Here is a 19,259-nt window from a genome sequence, read left to right as displayed (position 1 = left end):
ATTCTCAAAGATAATTCTTTTCTCTAAGCCTAACAAACCTTTCAAATCTTCTACTTCATTAAGACCTATTAGCCTCTTGCCCTTCCTCTCAAAAATTTTGGAAAGGCTTATCTTAAAACGCTTATTACCGCATATTACATCCAACAACATACTCCCAAATACTCAATTTGAGTTCCGCAACTCTTACAGCATGATACATCAAGTTCACCGAGTTATTAATGCTATCTCTACATCTCTGGAAAAAAAAAAAATTGTATTGCTCTTGCGTTTTCATAGATGCATCACAAGCCTTCGACCGTGTCTGGCACGAAGGTTTGCAATTCAAACAAAAAATTTCTCCTCTCTGCCTTATTCCTATTGATTAAATCATACTTAACTGATAGACACTTTCAAATACAATTTAATTCATCAACATCAGGTATTGCACCAATTAAAGCGGGTGTACCACAAGGCAGCATACCCTCCTCCTTCTTCTTTAACATATACGTAGCTGATCAACCTTCCATGTAACAAACCATCGTAGCCGATTACGATAACGACAAAGTTATTTTATCCATAAACGAAAATCCCTTAATTGCCTCATTAAATTTGCAATTGCATCTTAATCTCCTGTACCAATTCCCACTTCCGACACAGTCAAGTACTTAGGATTAATTCTTGACAAGAGATTAACATGGAATAAACACCTACAGACCAAAAGGCTAACCTTAAATAATCGTTTGCGTATGCTTAGACTTCTTATAACTAAAAATAAGTACTCCACTCTAAATACCAAACTACTATTCTATAAATCTTTTCTTAAACCTATCTGGACGTATGGATTTCAACTTTGGGGGGTGGCAAGAAAATCTAACAATTATCGAATCCAAACATTCCGAAATATATCTTTCAAACATTTATCAAATGCACCACCACATATCTCGAACCAAACTCTGCACAACGATCTCCATATTAAATCAATAGAAGAAGAATCATGTATTTTTTACACTTGTTTCCACAAACGATTCCATTCACACCCTAACCCTCTCATAAATGATCTTTCTATCCTTACATTACTAGGAAATTCTAACCGTAGACTAAAAAGGAAGTGGTGCTGTGACTTATTATAAAACTTTAATATCTAACGTCTGTCAAAAAAAAAAAAAATTAATGTAATTATAACAAAAATTAATTAAAATAATTAATCAATTAGCTTAGAGTCACTAATGGGTAGTTGCTTAAATAACACCTATTATGTTATTATTATACTCTTATCATATACGCCTATTGTGCATAAATTGTATAGATTGTTTATTTAAAAAAAAAAAAAAATTTGGTATCACATCATTGAGAAATTAATTTATTTCACACTCTGCTACATTTTATTATAAATAAAAAAGTTTGCAAATGCTATAAGTCCCGAACCCTGATAATCACTTTATCTCATGGATGTACATTAATTATAAATATGTGCTTTACCTTAAAATAATATGTGATAAGTGAGTATTAAAACATTTTAGAATATTTAATAATAGTATATAATAGAGCAAACAGATATAAATATTTTATTAATGACTCATTCATAAAATCAATAGAATAATAATTATAAAAAAATGTATAGTTAAATATTAATTTTTTTAATATTTATAATATTGATGTATTTTGAAGAGTTAGGACGACCCATAATAGGTAATAGCTACTAGACACTGTAGACGATAAAGGTACACTATTCACACGTCACGTATTAACATATCTTCACGCGCCACGACGTGATAATACGTGTTATATGATACTGTGCACATTATATACTACGTGAGGGATAAGACGCGCAATAAGATATGTAAAATGTATGCTTTCCGAACGTTTTAGTCTATATCAGTGCTTCTCACCGGGAGCGATATCGCTCCCCGGTGGGTGGTGAAAGAGTACCGAGGGGCGGTGAGATCGTGTAGGGTGATTGGGGGGCGGTGAGCTCGTCTTAGGCGATTAGGAGGGAGTGAACTTTTTTTCCGTTCAAAGCAACGTACCAAGATTTATCTGTAATTGTTTTCCGTTTATCGATTTCTAAAATAAATTTGTGATTATGAAATATTAACTACATATATCAGAAGCAGTACGTTATTATCTAATAACGAAAAAAAAAATCGACTAGATATCGTCAAAAGAGGAGACTTACGGCTTCATCTCATAAATTTTGAATAAAACGTAAAAAAATTGGCTTTGAATCACCAAGCATTTCACTGATCAATACATTTCAAAACATTTAAATTATCCTTTTAAATTATATTTAAACATAAATTTTACATTTTATTTGTACTATATTTACATTTATATCTATATTATTTATTATTCAATTATAAAAATTTCATGTATACTATTTTTATTTTTATATTAATGAATTGAAGGTGGTGGCATTGAAAAAAATTTTGTTTCTTAGGGGGGCGGCAGTTTAAAAAAGATTGAGAAGCACTGGTCTATATGGTCCGAAAAAAAACATCAGATAAAGATTTATGAGCACGTACATTTTCAATCAAATTTTCTCCGTTGTTTGAAGACATTTTAAAATTCACAAATTTGGGAGAAAGAATAAAATATAAAATAAGCAAATAAAATATATATGTTTATACATTAATATTACTTAATTTTATAATTAATTTATGTAATTATATTTTAATGTACTTAAATCAGTGGAGATGACAAATAACGAAAGTCGTAATTAGTTTTGTTGTTCATCACATGTTACACGTTTTCCAAAATTGTTTAAAACAAGTGGTGTGAAATTGAATGGGAATATGTTGCGTGTTACAAATATGATCACAAAACTGATTGATATTCAAAAATTAATGAGTTAACACGGGATTTAAAATTCACGGCAAGTTAACGCTTGGCGTATGAATAGTGTCTTCATTTTAACAATAACCTACATGATCAGAAATGTGTCAAGTCACAATCATAACCAGTGGTATATTTTCAAATTTTTACAGGGAAAGGGGAGCTTACATTTTTCTATAAAAATAAATGATTTTATAATATTATGAAAAAATATATAAGTATATATATGTATGTACTCGTAATATACATATTATTCTATTATCATTAATGATTCATTATAAATACAAACGAAGAGTTATTTACAACTACGTGATATAAATTATTGTTCTCTTTTACTGTAACTTCGTAGCAAATCATTTATGGCTTTTCAACCTTTTTCCATCTAGGGGTCGAATTCCGGGAACACCCCCCCACCTCTTCCGAAAATATACCATGATCATAAAATATCTATTTATTTATAAACATATTTTTAGAATTTCTTATTATTGTGGCAAGTATATTTTATTTTTGTTTCAATTTTTATTACATTATTATCAGTTGATACGCAGAAATATTTTACACTCAGACATTTTAATTCTGTAGGTACTTAAATGATTAGTTTTGAATCTTATAAATTCTAATAATAATAATAATAATATTAATAATAGATCTATGTATTTGATTAGTTCGTATTGCCAATCAATGACATGTATAAATAAAATTAATAAAATTATAAATTATATATATATATAAAATATGTGAAAATTATATAACCGTAAGACACCTTTATAAAACAGTATTGATTCCGATGAGGTTCCTGTTTTCAAATAAATTCTGATTTGGGTTCCAGCCAGATTTTGGTTTTCAAATTTAATTTAAATTGGGGTTTAGCTTAGGTTTTCCGGTTTCCAATGTTCAAAAGGTTCCAGTCCCAAAACCGGTTCTTTTCGATACAGTTCCAGTCCCTGGTTAAAATAATGTTCAAAATTGATACCGGTCGTCTATATTTGTACATACAATAACACTCCAAACGGGAACTGTTCATTTTTTTTGTTATATTTTATTTAATTGGTAGATAATAATAGAATAATTTTTATTTAACTATCTATATAGTTGGATAATATTACTATAAGTTATTATTGTATTTACAATTTGAAATAACGTTTTAGCAATATATTATCCTCACCATCACATTCCTTAAATTACCACTTTATGGTAACATAATATTTCTATGACATAATTTTGGTGGAACCTACAAAATGCGATTTGCAATGCCATTACAAAGATTAATTTATGGAATACCTTAAATATCTAAATTTTATCGTAAATTATATTTTCTATCAACTCGATGACATTCACTAAATATTTACTGTGTAAATATATTTTAGTTGAAGTGATTAAATCAATAATAATCAATAAAAAAAATGTAATTTTTACCGATGAACTGTTGAATGAATAGAAAACTTTCAATTATGTTTAAACGAATGTTTTTTTTTTTTTTAATAGCTCGTAAATATGTTTATATAATATTAAATTATATATTTCCATTTTAGTGCAAAGGAAAAATTATTTCTAGAATGGCCTATTAATTTAAAATTAAAATTGTATAATATCAAAGTGTAGGACTTTAATATGGTCTTGATTCTTTGTAGTGAAATCAATAGCAGAATTATTATTCTATAAATACACGAAGATGATATAAAGTAATAATATAAAATTCACGATATAATAGTTTATTATCGATCTTATACGAGTAATTTAAATACGAACCATAAAAAATGAACATTCATACAGGTTATACTGTATCAAATTTATCAATGAACTTACAAAGTTGAAAGAAAATGACGTATCTATATAAAATGGTTAAATATGTTAACGTTTGATAAAAACCTTTAAGTCTTACCTCCACGGAAACAGTTGTAGTTAATAATGTTGATGCACGCGTTTCTGTAGTTATTTATTACACCATTTGCTTTGGAGTTGCGTTGAAGTTTAGACTTGTCTTTAAAAATCGGTTTCTCCGCGGTCCATCACGTACACACGCTACCGTCGTACAAGTATCTAAAGTTTTAGATATTGTATTGTGGTGTATAAAAACTTTGAACGTCTTTACCCAGTACCGACCATTTTATATATAAAAATGTATGCGTTTGACGAGTTCGTGTGGGTAGTGGACCCGAACCATATCATGTACTAAGCTTTAATAACTTGATAAGGTGTTCTGTTTGACGATTTATTTTATTTTACACGTTCTGACTACGGACTTTAGTAACACGCATACCATGACCAACGTTCCGGACTAATACAAGTATCTATATATAGTGACGAGCTCCGTGATATTGTTATGCGTTCAACATTATCGGTGTACGTATGTACGTATAGCCATTGGTTTCCGTAAAAACGTAATATATTACGATGTGTACAGGCGCGTTGAATAATAGCCTTAAACTTAATATTTCGGTGAAATACTTAACGCACCAATATCTATTTCCATTAATTTAGTGTCGTCAACAAGGTTAAGTTACGAGAAAAACATAATCTCCTTGGATACTACACGTATAACGTGTCATCGTTCGGTGAGTTCCTCGAGGCTCTTATACGGTTCCGCGAACGGTACGGTTGTACATATCCACGAAACGAAACACCGTGTAAATGGTTGCCGCGACGTACGCGCTATAATAACTTGTCGTGTTACGGCCACGACCAAAACAAGAGAGCCTCCAGGACTCGGAGACGTAAACTTTTGACCGTAACACGTGAACACACGCCCACGCGGAAACTAGTATTCAAATTTGTGGTAATTAACATATCCACGTCGATACATAAACGGGCGGTGTAGTAGGTACGCGCGCGCACGTATACACGAACGCGAATTTCAAAACAAACGAAATACAGCGCACTGTTCGTTAACTTTGCGTCGGTACTAGCGGTGGCGGCGTACGGGCGGGTATAGTAGACGGATACCGCGGCTATTTGGCTACGACGATGCATGTGCGTAGGTATCGTTGAAGCGGAGGGTAGTGCGGTGTCGAGTTTAACTTGACAGACGAGGTACACGTCCGAGTCGGAAACAAATGAACGTGTTCGTCGGCGTCACAATTAAAGAGAATCGTGAGAATAGAAATTAAATAGAAAAATTGAATTCTGCGAATCGTCACGCCAGTCGCCATTGTTTCAAGGCTAATAATATTTGAACTCGATTCGCTGGTCTAAGTGGTTTTCGTTCGGTTGATCGAATAAATAATGCAACACGCACCGAGTGTACACGGGGTGCGGTAGGTGGATGGTGGAGGCGAAATGCAGACGGTAAAATTGTGACAAATACGGGCGAGGAGAGCGAGAGAGAGAGAGGGACGCATGGTTTTGGCTGTTCTCGTAAAAATATTTTACTCCGGGGGAGGGTTAGAAATGTCGGACGGACGTGTCCCCGTCTAGCCAGCGTATAATTTCTTCGCAATTTGCCGGTCGACACGCGAGTGTATGTGTGCATGGGGGAAAAAAAAAATATATAGAAAAGAAAAAATCCATCACGGTTTCCATCCCGTCCGTCCCGTTTCCCCGTCGTCGTCTCTTATCCGCGGTACGTCTCGGGCGCACGTACCCGTTCGCCATTCACTCAAGACCTTTCGTCAGCGCGCACCACCGCCTGCTTAACGCTCATGATTTATGTATCCCGTGGCCGCGGGGCGGTGTACGAATTCCGTCGGTTGTTCGCGTTCGTCTCGCGCCGGGCCATAGGGAGCGCGGCGGCAGTGTCCGCGAAGAATGAGGTTGATGCGTCGCGACCACCGACCGCGCGTTGTTACCCGTGTACGCTAGTGTGCGTGCGTACTTGCGTATGCGTGTGTGCATATGTGTGTGTGTGTGTGTGTGTATGTGTGTGTGTGTGCGTGTTTGCTCACGTATGTGTGTGTGCATATGTGTGTATGTGTGCGCGCGCGCGCGCTTGTCTGCGTGTGCGTGTGCGGTGTAGAGTGTAATGTGACAAACGGCAGCACCAGGACGAGAGAAAAAAAACACGCAAATGAAGTGTTTTTCAAATGGATTTATATTGCGGTCGTTACGATTCTCGACAGTGGCTGAATATCGCTATACATATAAATATATTTATGCTATACTTTCACCATGACACTAGGGCACGCACGCAGAGGTTGAACTAGAAGTTTTTATGCCCGGGAAAAGTATTAAAATTATGCCCTGTCGTAGATCAATAATCAAGTACTTTACTCGAGCATTTTTTTCCAATAATTAATATACAATCGTACTTATTGATTTTTAACCTAATATCAGTATTTTAACCAAGTTAATAATATCAAATTAGTTGTTAATAATTACAAAAATTATACCCTCTAAAATATTACGCCCGGGGATGAATCCCCGTCTCTTACTCCCTAGTTCTGCACCTGCGTGTACGGCACGATATTTCTTCTCGGTAAAAAATCTGCTAGCGTAATATACAAAAACATGTTTTTCATAATGATCTGGAGTTTTCCCATATTTATGTACCACAGCATAGTTTTCCAAAGTGTGCGTCGCGGCGCCCCAATGCGCCGCGCCGTCATGAAATACTATTGGGTCTAACATTTTCCATATGATTAGTCATGCTATGACTTAGAGAAGGGCACCCTGAAAAAACTTTAAATCAAAAAGGGCGCCGTGAGTCGAAAAAGTTTGGGAAAGATTGTATTACAATATTATAAATACGGCTGTTGAACTCCAATAAGACCTGAACATCGATATTCGCGTGATTTCCCGTTGTTATTTCAAACGCATACGCTTTTTTATTTTCAAATTTATTCTTGTTCGACGCTCGTAATAATATTATTATTTAATAATTTAAGTTAACGTTTTTACGACTATATAAATATTCAATATTTTATGATCAAGTTTATTGTAACTCTAAGCTTGGTCATTTGTTAATTTGATTCTCGGAAACTAAACAGAAATAGTATTAATATTATCGAATCTTATGACATAATTTTTATTACCAACGGACTTTTCTCTCGTTGAAACGGTAATGGAATATAATCGAATAAGACAGACGCTCAAAATCGCATTAGAACTGCAGCGAAACGATCGATACAATATATGATACTGATAATAACAAATTTAAGTCATAGAAAAAATCAAAACTACGAATTTAGTATGACATAAAATATTTAAGCAACGCGTACTATGAACAATAATCGGTTCATTTGCGGTAATGTTGTGACGTACAAGTTGTGTAATAATTAAAAAGAACTTATGATTCGTCACGGTTCGTTTACAATTTCTCATCATTTTTGGTGGTTTAAAATGCACAGGTTTTTCATATGATTTATTCGATCTACCCGTGTATCTTATAATATAAACAAATCATAATATAATACCGGTGTAAGGTTAAAAACGCTTTTTTTTTCGTTCGTTCATGAAATATTTGTGATTGAAAATATTCTTTCTATTATTGCATTAGTTCCTGATATAGCTAAAAAATATTCTAAAATCTTCCAAAAATTGTCGATTAATATATTTTTATTTTTTAAAATTTTATAAATATCACACCATTTTCTTCAACTCGAATACATTTACTTTGTCATTCTTATAAATTGTTATTTATAACATTAACCACATGATTATACTCGTCGAAAAGATTATATTCATCCGCATTCAAATCGATTTGATTTTTATTATTTTGCAAAATAAATTTTTAACTCTCATTAACATCGTTTCATGCTGGACAACGATTGAGTGGAGTTCAACGAAATGTTTTTAGTTTTTCAAAAGGGCTCCTCAATTTTCAATGTATAACAAAAATGTATCATACAACTGGTCAGTTTGTTCTATACATTTTTTTTTCGTGTATATATATTTTTTCTCTAATTCGAAGAGTAGTGAGTTTACATTGAAAGTTAAAAAGTTTTGTTTTGCATGCAGATGTATGCAGTATTATAACAATCAGAAATAATATTGTGTATAAGCTGATAACCTAATGGTTAAACATAATTGTTTACGAATCACCTATGGTTATACGATTTGTTTATGTCATGTTACAAAATATTAATACCGTGGTAAATTTGTATAAAAATAAATACGGGCCGGCGGTAGTCACTATTACGAGTTTTCTCGATACTATAAAGTTTATAATGTTATTGTTAAGGTGGGTATCGACTACGCGAGGCTGCCTGGAGTGCCATGTTCGTCCGCGGCAAACCAGACATTTGCCGCAAGAGCCATATTTAGGTACCATACTTTTAAAGAGCGTGGCAGCCTCGCGCGGCAAGTGATCCAGCTGTTCGCCGAGAGAACAGATATTAAAATTTTAGCTTACATCTTCCAGCTCCAGCATTGTGTCTGATATTTCATTAAGCACGTCTTTATCTTTCATAAAATTAAAGTCGTCAAAAGCAAACCATTTTGATACGTTAACTTGATGTGTACCTAAATATGTATAATTAATAATTCATAAGTGTAAATAGTTATAATTAGTTGTTTAATTAATTATGTTAAAATTAAAAATACTATTAACTTGTTGACTGTTAGCTATAGTAGTATGACTATTTTTATAGTAAGTAAATATTTTTAAAGTTTATTGTTTTCTAAAATAAATTAAAGTATATTAATATGCAATACTTACCAGAATCAGTAATGAGGCTTTTAGCTACTCTGGATTTTTCTCTTCTGTAGGATGCTTGAAGGGTGGTAATTTTCTTCTTTAATTCAGCGACAGGTAAGTTCATTAGTGAACTTATTTCATTCCACGCATCTTCCCTTAATATTTTATTGTGGTAATGTGGAGATTTACTATTTCACAAAAAATCTTTAGCGCCGTATAAACGTATTAAAACAAGACACTTTTCATTGTCCATGATGTTGCGAACGACAAAACCGTCCCAACTGCTCGTGAGCAATTAACTGAAATTCCCTTGCCGCGTGCCTAAATACCGAAGCCATTTGGCTCGCCACGCGGCATGTTTGAGCGCGGCAACTTTTGAGTTGGTTCGCGCGGCAACGTGGTATCCATTTTATCCATTTGTCGCGGCTGCCGTGTGAGCCAATGTTCGAGGGTTAGCCACGCGTAGTCGATACCCACCTTTAAATGCATTGGGAGCCGGAGCAATACAAATAATAGCCGTTGATGAATTTATTTATTTTATCAAACGATATAAAACTTAAAATTTTGGTTATCATATATCTAATATTTTATTATTAAACTATACATTTTTTAAAAAAATTTTGTTAAATCCATGAAATAAGCATATAAATGTTCTTAAACCCAAAATATGCAAATTGGTACAAAAAGTAACAAAATATGCAAAATTATGCTACAAAAATTTTTATATCTGAAATATACATACTATGAATCGAATTTGTATTGAATCAGAATTTCAATATGTATTTTGTAGACAAATATACAAATGTCTTAAATCCCGAGCCTTTATTATTAGTAAATAGTAATAATAATAATATAAAATAGTAATCTTGCTGGTTTTAAAAATTATGTCAACGTTAAAGCAGTATTTAAGCGGAGCTGCTAAAAGAAAACGAAAAATAGAAAAAGAAAATGAAAACAAAAATCGCTGAATTTTTTGCTCAGGGCCCCATAAATTAATTGTGTCCAGGGTCCCAAGAATCCTTATTGTGGCACTGATGAAAGATATGAGCTGTGTAACCCATTATATATATAAATATTACTTTTTACATAATTGTTTAAAATCGTAAAACTTTTTTTGTTCTTTTCCTTGAGGCACCTCCAAAATTAATATTAAGTGTAATATTAATTAATACCATTAATACCATTATTAATGTCACGAATGTTTTGATAATATAGCTCTAAATTGCTGAGTTTTTTTTATAGTTTCTGACTTTTGGTTGAAATAACTAACACATTGTTAACGTATTTGATAAATAAATCATCCTCACCACCTGATTTCCTTGAATATAAAATTGCATATCGCTATTATTGTTTTGAGAAAGACTCTCAGGTAAATTGAAAAAAATTTAATTTATACTTTTTGCTTGTCTATCAATAATTTCTGAAAATATTTCTTCGAGAGTCGACTTAGCAATTTTCAAATATTCGAAGAAGATATTGGCTTATTTTGCGTAAGTTTCATGTAATTTATTAATTTTTTTTATTTTGTTCAAATTTATTTATAGTACCTAGTGATATTATATTATAATTTGATTTAGGAAGATTATTTTTTAAATCTTTCATTACAACAGAAAAATATTATATTAATATAATTTTAAAAACGAAATAAATAACGTTAACGTAAAATCACGTGAAGGATCGGTCTGCCCGTACAAAATTATGTTTAACATTAAACTCGAATGTTTTGGTCAATTATTTTCATATTCTGGCCTACTGTTACGTATTAAATAATGTTTATATATATATGGTGGGGGATTGTCCTACCATACACGACGTGTGTGCCTCGTACGACATTCAGTTTACTTATGCCTTTTATACAAAAAACACGTTATTACAATTCATAACTATAAACTGTAATTATATTGATTAACGTTTGATCATTGCATTTATATTAATGCAACGACACAACAAATAGTACGCACTGTGCACTGTTTGTATGACATGCTGTACGGTATGGAAACCAAATAAAGTTTTTTTTTATCAAATTATTTAAATTTAAATAGTCATTATTAGGAATGGGCACTTTTTCGTGAAAGTAAAATCATGAACATGTCCGGCAAAAGTTTCCGAGAATATTTCCCATGTCAGAAAAACACAGGAAATAATTGTTTTAATGAAATCATCTTTCTTATTGACTACACATGACGATTTAAAATAGTAAAACTCAAATTCTATATTTATATGAAGTTCAAAAATATTTTATTTTTATGTTATTAGCAATCATACAAATTAAATAACTAGAAAAAAAATTAATCCACATAATATTATTTAACTTCTTGTCAAACTGGATAGTTTCTCAGACTTTAATTAAAATATAATACAATTAATATCAAATATTTTAATATTGTATTTTTGAACTATTTTTAAGTAAAAATTGAGTTATATTAGTAATGATATATTAGCAATACCTACTCAAAAATACCAGTATTTTTAAATAAAAAATAAAAAATAAATAACATTTACGGGGAACTTTTCCAGCGGGACATCTCTAATCATTACTGGATATCGCGTGCAGCTGTCACCTAGTCTGATTACATATTATCGCCTTTGATTACGGTCTACTGTTTATAGGTGACTATGGTAATTGTTAAAATAAGTTCTGCCCAGGGCCTTGTGAAAGGTAGTGTCAGTCCTGTAATACCTTATAGTATATTATTATTATTAACAAAATGACCATTCACGAATTTAGTTTTTAAATGATATAGACAAAAGTCTAAAAATTTAAATTATAAGTTTGTTATTCAGATAAATATAGTAACCTTTTACTTATTATCTAGATTAATGTATAAAAATTTATCTATTATCTAGATAGATTTTTGATCATATTTGTATAACATTAATACGTATATTTTTTTTATGAAATTAACTATAATTTACCATTTTTATATTATTAAATACATCTTAAGCCTTACAAAATGTGTATATATTTAAAAATATTACTTTTAAAAATAAAGCTAAACAAATATGATCATAACAACAACCTAGATAATTTGTCTCTGATAATCATTTCATTTTAACAGATAGATAAAAAATATATTTAAAGTTATTTTTATTTAGATAATGAACAATACAGATAACCGTAACACAAATAATAATTATTATGAAATTGGGAAATATGTTTGTATACGTGAGAGAAAAAATGTGTACAGTAAAAATTCGGAATTAGGTCACAAACTAGATTTACATAAGTTTTAAGTGAAAAAAAAATATATATTTACACCACAATGTTACATTATATTTGTGGGTAAAAAAAATATACAAATAAATACAAGTATATTACCGATTCAATAATTCCATTTTCTTTATTGAAAAAAAAATATTTATATTCATGTATCACGCATCGGTTGAGATATTACAAAGTTAAATTCGCATTCATGAACAATTACTCATGAAAAACGATAGTATTATTAATACGAATAGTATTTTAGAACGACTGAAAACGTTTATTTACAATGATAATAAAAATTCACCAGTTTAAAATCAACAATATTGCTTGCACGGTTTATCAATCCCTAAATTGATAAAACCGAGTTCTGAATATTAGATTTAAAATTTGTTTATATTTTAATCACCAACTATTGGTCGTTCGTCTACTATCTAGTTTTATGAAATCATTTTATGTATTAATTACATCAATCATTTTATGTATTAATTAAATACATAAAATGATTTCATAAAACTAGTAACTTCATAAAACTTTTTTTAATAAAAATAAAAAAACAAAAATTAAATGATTAGATTTATAGGTAATGGTTGATCTAACAATACACATTATCAAATTTTACTAATATTTTTCATAGAGAAATATTATACTGGCTTTTACATGATCGATAGAAAAAAATCTGTTAAAAATCTGTTTTTTGTGTGTTAAAAATTTCATAAAGATTATAAAAATATCATACATTTGATCATAACATATATTAATCTTAATAATTTGGTTTTAGCTCAGACTATATTAATCAAAACTAAATTAAAATAAACATTAACATTTCAATGCAGATGCTATAATCAGATCAATTTTTATAACGATTTTATATCGATTCAATAACATTATTTTTTTGTATGGTTTGAAAGTAAAATATAAGATGATTAATATTTTGATAGTTGTTGGTACATATGTAAAAAACAAAGATGTATAATATAATAATTGATTGTACGATGAATAAAGGTTATTCAAATGTATCGTTTTACTATTATGTCAACACCGAATCAATATCAAAAACTATCTATTGTCTAATTATCCTCGTGTGTAATAAAGTTAAAAGAAAAAAATTTAAAAAATAATAAATAAATATACATATATATTTTTTGCAGTCAAGCTGTTAGTTACTATACAGTTTTCGCAACGCAGATGGCATCGTATAATATAAGAAAATCATTTATAACAGTACACTTTTAGAGGAATACACGCACATTCAGAACGTATATCGTAAATAACGCTTTATGGCCATGATTGAGGGTAGAGAAAATAAAGTGCTCGACGTATCATTGTCTACCGCCTTAGCGCTACGGTATATCAGGTAAATGATCATTAATTTTTCTTAGGTAACTTGAGAAGGGTTTAAACAGTTTGCACATAGAAATGGAGACATATTACCAAAGCGAGTGATTAAGATCTGTTAATAGTTTACTGAAAAACGTACCAATCAATAATATACTTTTCAGTCATTTAATTGACTTTTTCTGTGATATGTGTAACGTATCTACGATGTTAAAGTTTTTTGTTTTTTTTTTTTTAAACAAGCTTTCATATATATATACCATATAAATTCAATTTATGTAAAATAAAATAAAAATAAAATATTTTAACAATCGAGTTTCGAAAATATTAAACCATTAAATTAATTAATTTACTAGAACCACACATTAAAGTACCTACCCAAATAATCAGATTCACAGAAATGATTAGTATTTATATTAAACGATTTTATTAGCGCTAGTATTTGAGTTTTAATTCGGAAATTTTTGTCACCGAGAAATAAAATACGCAGAGAATACAATTCTTATGAGATCTATATATCAAAGCACATTAAAAAAAATATTATTAAGGTAATTTAATTTTCTCGTAATAAATAACAAGTAGTTTGTGTAAGTATCGGATTAATGAGTTGTCCAAGTAATGAATTTATTTGTTGAATCTTATTCTACATGACTCATTTTCTAACAAGTCCAGAAGTTTTTGCTATAATTAATACAACCATCCATTGTCCATCAAGTCTTAAGCGATGTCATTTATTAAATGTTCTAAATTACTCGGAGGGAACTTAAAAGGCTAGATATTAATCATTCGAAGAATATTTGAAACGTTTAGCGTTTACTTTAAAATATTAATTATATTAAATAATTTTACATTAAACTTACCAATTACAACAATAATAAAAACATTTTTTTACTAGGTAATACGATTTAGATCACACATATGGTTTTATTAATTTCATATACTACAATGTAATACTTATTAATGATAATAAATTTACTTGTGTTATACTTCCTGTTTGTTGTAACGAGGGCTTGGTACCGAAATTAAAAATACTGGCATTTTAACAGGAATCTTTTGAAAATATTGGAACCGTAACCTTATCGAAATTGTTTTTTGATTTTCTTAGGAACTTAAACGGGTATCGGAACCGATATTTGTCTGAAGATAATTCTTCGGTGTTTCTTCGGTATTTATCGGTTCTAGTTTTTTTCCTATTTTTTATACTTAGCTAATAAATAATAATAGTTGGATGTTATTTGCACGTCACCGTCGGTTTGTAAAACCCATCGTTATGATTATTTTTTTATAATTCATAATTTATAAATAGTTTTAGACGAAGACGTCTGATAATGTTGTAGAATGATAAATAATAAAATAATTATGATAACGATCAAAATACGATGTACTCGTATAATGTATAAATTATTATCATTGACTAATAATATCTAAATAACAACTCGCATAACACTATTGAATTATTCGATAGTTGTTATTCGGCAGTTCGTGCCGCCCATCATTAAAAATTGCATATTATACTAAAACATCCAACCAAATAATTCGATCATCAAATATTGTGTAATTTATAACAGTTTATACATTATTATAATATTATTCAACTAAATACAATTATAAAAATGTGTTTGGATTGATCCCTCATATATTTTGTGAGAAATTAGAGTTATTTGTCAAAATGCAAATCGAGGTAATCGTTGCAATACATTGTTAGAATTATAGTTGTCTGAGTGAAAAAAAAAACATTTTTTTTTCGTGATCACAAAATTATGCATTGAAATTTGCAAGTACGTAAGAGGCCCCTCCTTACCGCTACCACTCATATCAGGTATTACCATATCGTCGTGCCGTCGCGTTCCAAGAAAAATTACATAATGCTCCTATAATGTCTTATAATTTAGTACCCAGTAATTATTTATTATTATTAGTATTACAAATAATAATAATTAATAGTATGAATATATAATTCGATTTTGTCAAAATATGTTATATAGTAATATTACTTCATACAACACGAATCAACTATATATTTTAAAATTTGTTTTGCACGTTTATAATTCAAAACATTATACTTATTAGGTAACCTAATAAGACTGCTATAATTTGATTTTATAATTTTAGACAGTATGTATGATGTTTATAATATATTTTGTATGATTTTTGAGAAAATAACCCTTTAAATACCGGCATTAACCAGTACCAGAACCAGAAATTAATTCTGTAATTTTTAAGAACCAAAACCGAAATCGAAAAAATCATAAAGGTTCCAAGCCCTAGTTGTAACACATATAATAGTTTAAATAATGCTTATTTAGTAGAATACCCGTTCATAACATATGGAAAAAAAAATATTAAATGTTAAAGTAAAAGTTAAGCTATTATTATATACAATATAAAATATTTATCGGTGAAATTATATTTTAACATTATTTTACAAACTACATATTATAAAATAAAGCATATATTTTTTTAAAAAAAATATGATTAAATATTGATCTTTGTTTATTAAAATAATTTTTGAGCACTACACAATGATTATTGCTTACTGGCAAGGGTCTGTTTTAATAAAAATAAAAAAAAAAATAACAATAATAAAAATAATAAAATCTTATGGATATATATAATGCAAATATCTTGAAATATTTTAAAACAATAAATAGGCAAAATTATGAACTTCTTAATAAATTGGAAGACTTATTGCAAATAGATTTTTTTAATTTACCAGAAAAATTATGCAAAATATATTCAGAATGGTACCTAGGTCTTTCTCATGGAAGAAGGGGGAAAATATATTTTCAGTCATTCATTAAATAGAAAATTACTTAAAAATGTAGATCATAGATACAAAAGTTTTATTAATATACACAAAAAATTGAGCTCTTATATATATGTAAAATGTAACTTTTCAATACATAAAAGAAGACATTTTTATTTATATAAATATAATAAAATGTAAGCTATAATATAAGTGTTTATATACATTTTTATAAAACTCTAATTTTTCACACGAGAAAATCTTTCAATGATATCATCAACTGGTATACTTACTTCCTTATAAATTTGCAACTGTGCAAGCCCGGATAAGTGATCCTGTCCCATTTTTAAGCACAGTCATGCTTTTAGTCTACAGCACAAGCATAAAGCAAATAGTGAATATACATATTTTAAAATCAGTTGAACAAGACAGATACTACCTAGGTTTATAAAATCGCCAAAATAAAATGATTACACGAGAGACTTTGATCAAGTTCGACCATTCGTTAACAAAAATCGTTTAATATCTATGGGCTTGACTAGGTTATCAATTTATAATATTATTAACTACTTCAGGAAAAAAAAATTCAAAATTACTGATGAAATACTAAAATAAAACAAAAATAATGCACATTTTTTATACGGACAATGGGGAAGTCGCATTTTCCCATCGTAGATTAATATTATTATTAACAAATCAGCTATTATACTCGTATTATATTTTTTTAATAAAAGTTGCCTTGAGTTGAAAAATCAAGTATTATTAACGAGATATTTATTTTTAATCAAATACAATAATATTGTAAATTATATTTGCAATTTATACTGTTGTCACCATACGATGACAGGATTTTTAAGAACAATATTATTACTGTTGTGGTTATACGAAAATATGGAATGTATAAATAAAAAAACATACTGTATAAGAATAAGATCATAAAATAAGTAACTCTTTTGTTTAACATTAAAAATTATTGATAAATAAAAATAATAACTATTACACAACCAAAAATTTTCTCTACACATAATCAAATGTAAAAATTAAATTTTACAGTGAGTCAACATTTTTTCAATGTTGATTGAAAGCTTTATATTAATTCCAATATCAAAAACAAAAATAATTTTCAACTTACTCAAAATAATATTAAGCCTTATTATAATTTTTTAATCTTTTAAAAATGTATTTGAAGTATACCTTATTCAATTTAAATTTACATTTAAAAACCTTTTAAAAACGAAAGAATTGTACATTAATTATAAACCTTTAATGTTTTTGTTGGAGTAAGAGATATAAGCAAACCCTGTCCTTTTTATGGTTCGATAACTTAACAGTACATTAAAAGGTTTAATTGTTTACATTACATTTAAATATTCTGGTGAAACTAACGTAGCGAACTTACTACAAAATTAAAAAGACAATAATAATATGTTGGAAAAAAGTAATAATAAATCTAGATCTGCAGTATGAAAAGATATAATATATTAATTAACACGGTCCAAAATTAAAATTGATGTTTATAAATAATTGTTTTTATTATTAATGATAGTATCATTATTATTACTATCATTAATGTTACCATTAGTAGTCATGCTATTAGTAATAGTTTTGGTATTACTCAATCGTTGGAAATTGTAAAATCATAGATTAAAAAAGTCTTTATTGCATTTGAAAATATAATACTCAGTTAGGTCTTAGGGACGTTGAATTGTTTATTCAAAACTAGGTGGATAAAAAATGATTAAAAACAAAAATACAAATTTATGTATTACTCTTCTATGGCGTTGTAATTCAAAATAAACTTTTTAAAACATTTTGTTGATACCAAAAATATTATGTCACGGAAGAGGATATTTTTTGGTAGATTTTTTTTTTTATATTTTCTTACTGGGCGTTTTGACCATATACATATAAAAAAGTGATTTACTTACTGACTTTATGAAAAAGAATATTATAATAATTTGTTAACAGACGTAATCAGATTAAATACTCAATCCTCAATGTAACATGACTAACATAATAAATGTGAAAATAAATTAAAAACGAAATGTAAGTAAAACATTTAAATAACTGCCATCAAGATGTAAATCATAGTGATGTAAACTCCTTTTTTTATTTTTAGATACAACATAATACTGTTGGAAAAATGTCATGTGCTACACGAAGTGACAACCCATTAGGAATGTCAAAAATTTTTTGTTTAAATATTAATTAATAAGATCCAATTGTTCCATAGATTTGATGTCACATTGTGTTAAACGTGCGATTTTATGTATTTTTCCCTAGTTTTACAAATAGTTGATCGAGGTATGATAAGAAAAAAATAAGAAGATCTATATAAAACTCAGACGTTCTTGGAATTATAATAATAATCATAATATAAAAAATACTCCGTCGGAATAAACATTTGTGATGTTCGCCAAATTCATGTCGACGTATGGTTAGTATATTAAAAATTCAACTTGTATTTTAAATAGAAAGGAAATCACAAAAAGTGACACTAAAAAAAAAAAAAGAAAAAAAAGAAGTGACGCGAAATCTACAGAAATGAAAACCGTTTTGCGACTGTGATTTCCAAGATATATATTATAAAT

General features: G+C 29.1%; 1 pseudogene; it reads right to left on the bottom strand.

Moving 5' to 3' along the window:
* Positions 1–9,088: 9,088 nt before the first annotated feature.
* LOC112680662 lies at positions 9,089–9,635 on the bottom strand (annotated as a pseudogene).
* Positions 9,636–19,259: the final 9,624 nt, after the last annotated feature.

This window comes from Sipha flava, unplaced genomic scaffold (genome assembly GCF_003268045.1).
Source record: "Sipha flava isolate LNK unplaced genomic scaffold, YSA_version1 179_pilon_pilon, whole genome shotgun sequence".
In the NCBI taxonomy this organism is placed as follows: Eukaryota; Metazoa; Arthropoda; class Insecta; order Hemiptera; family Aphididae; genus Sipha; species Sipha flava.
This window is presented reverse-complemented; position numbering and strand designations above follow the sequence as displayed.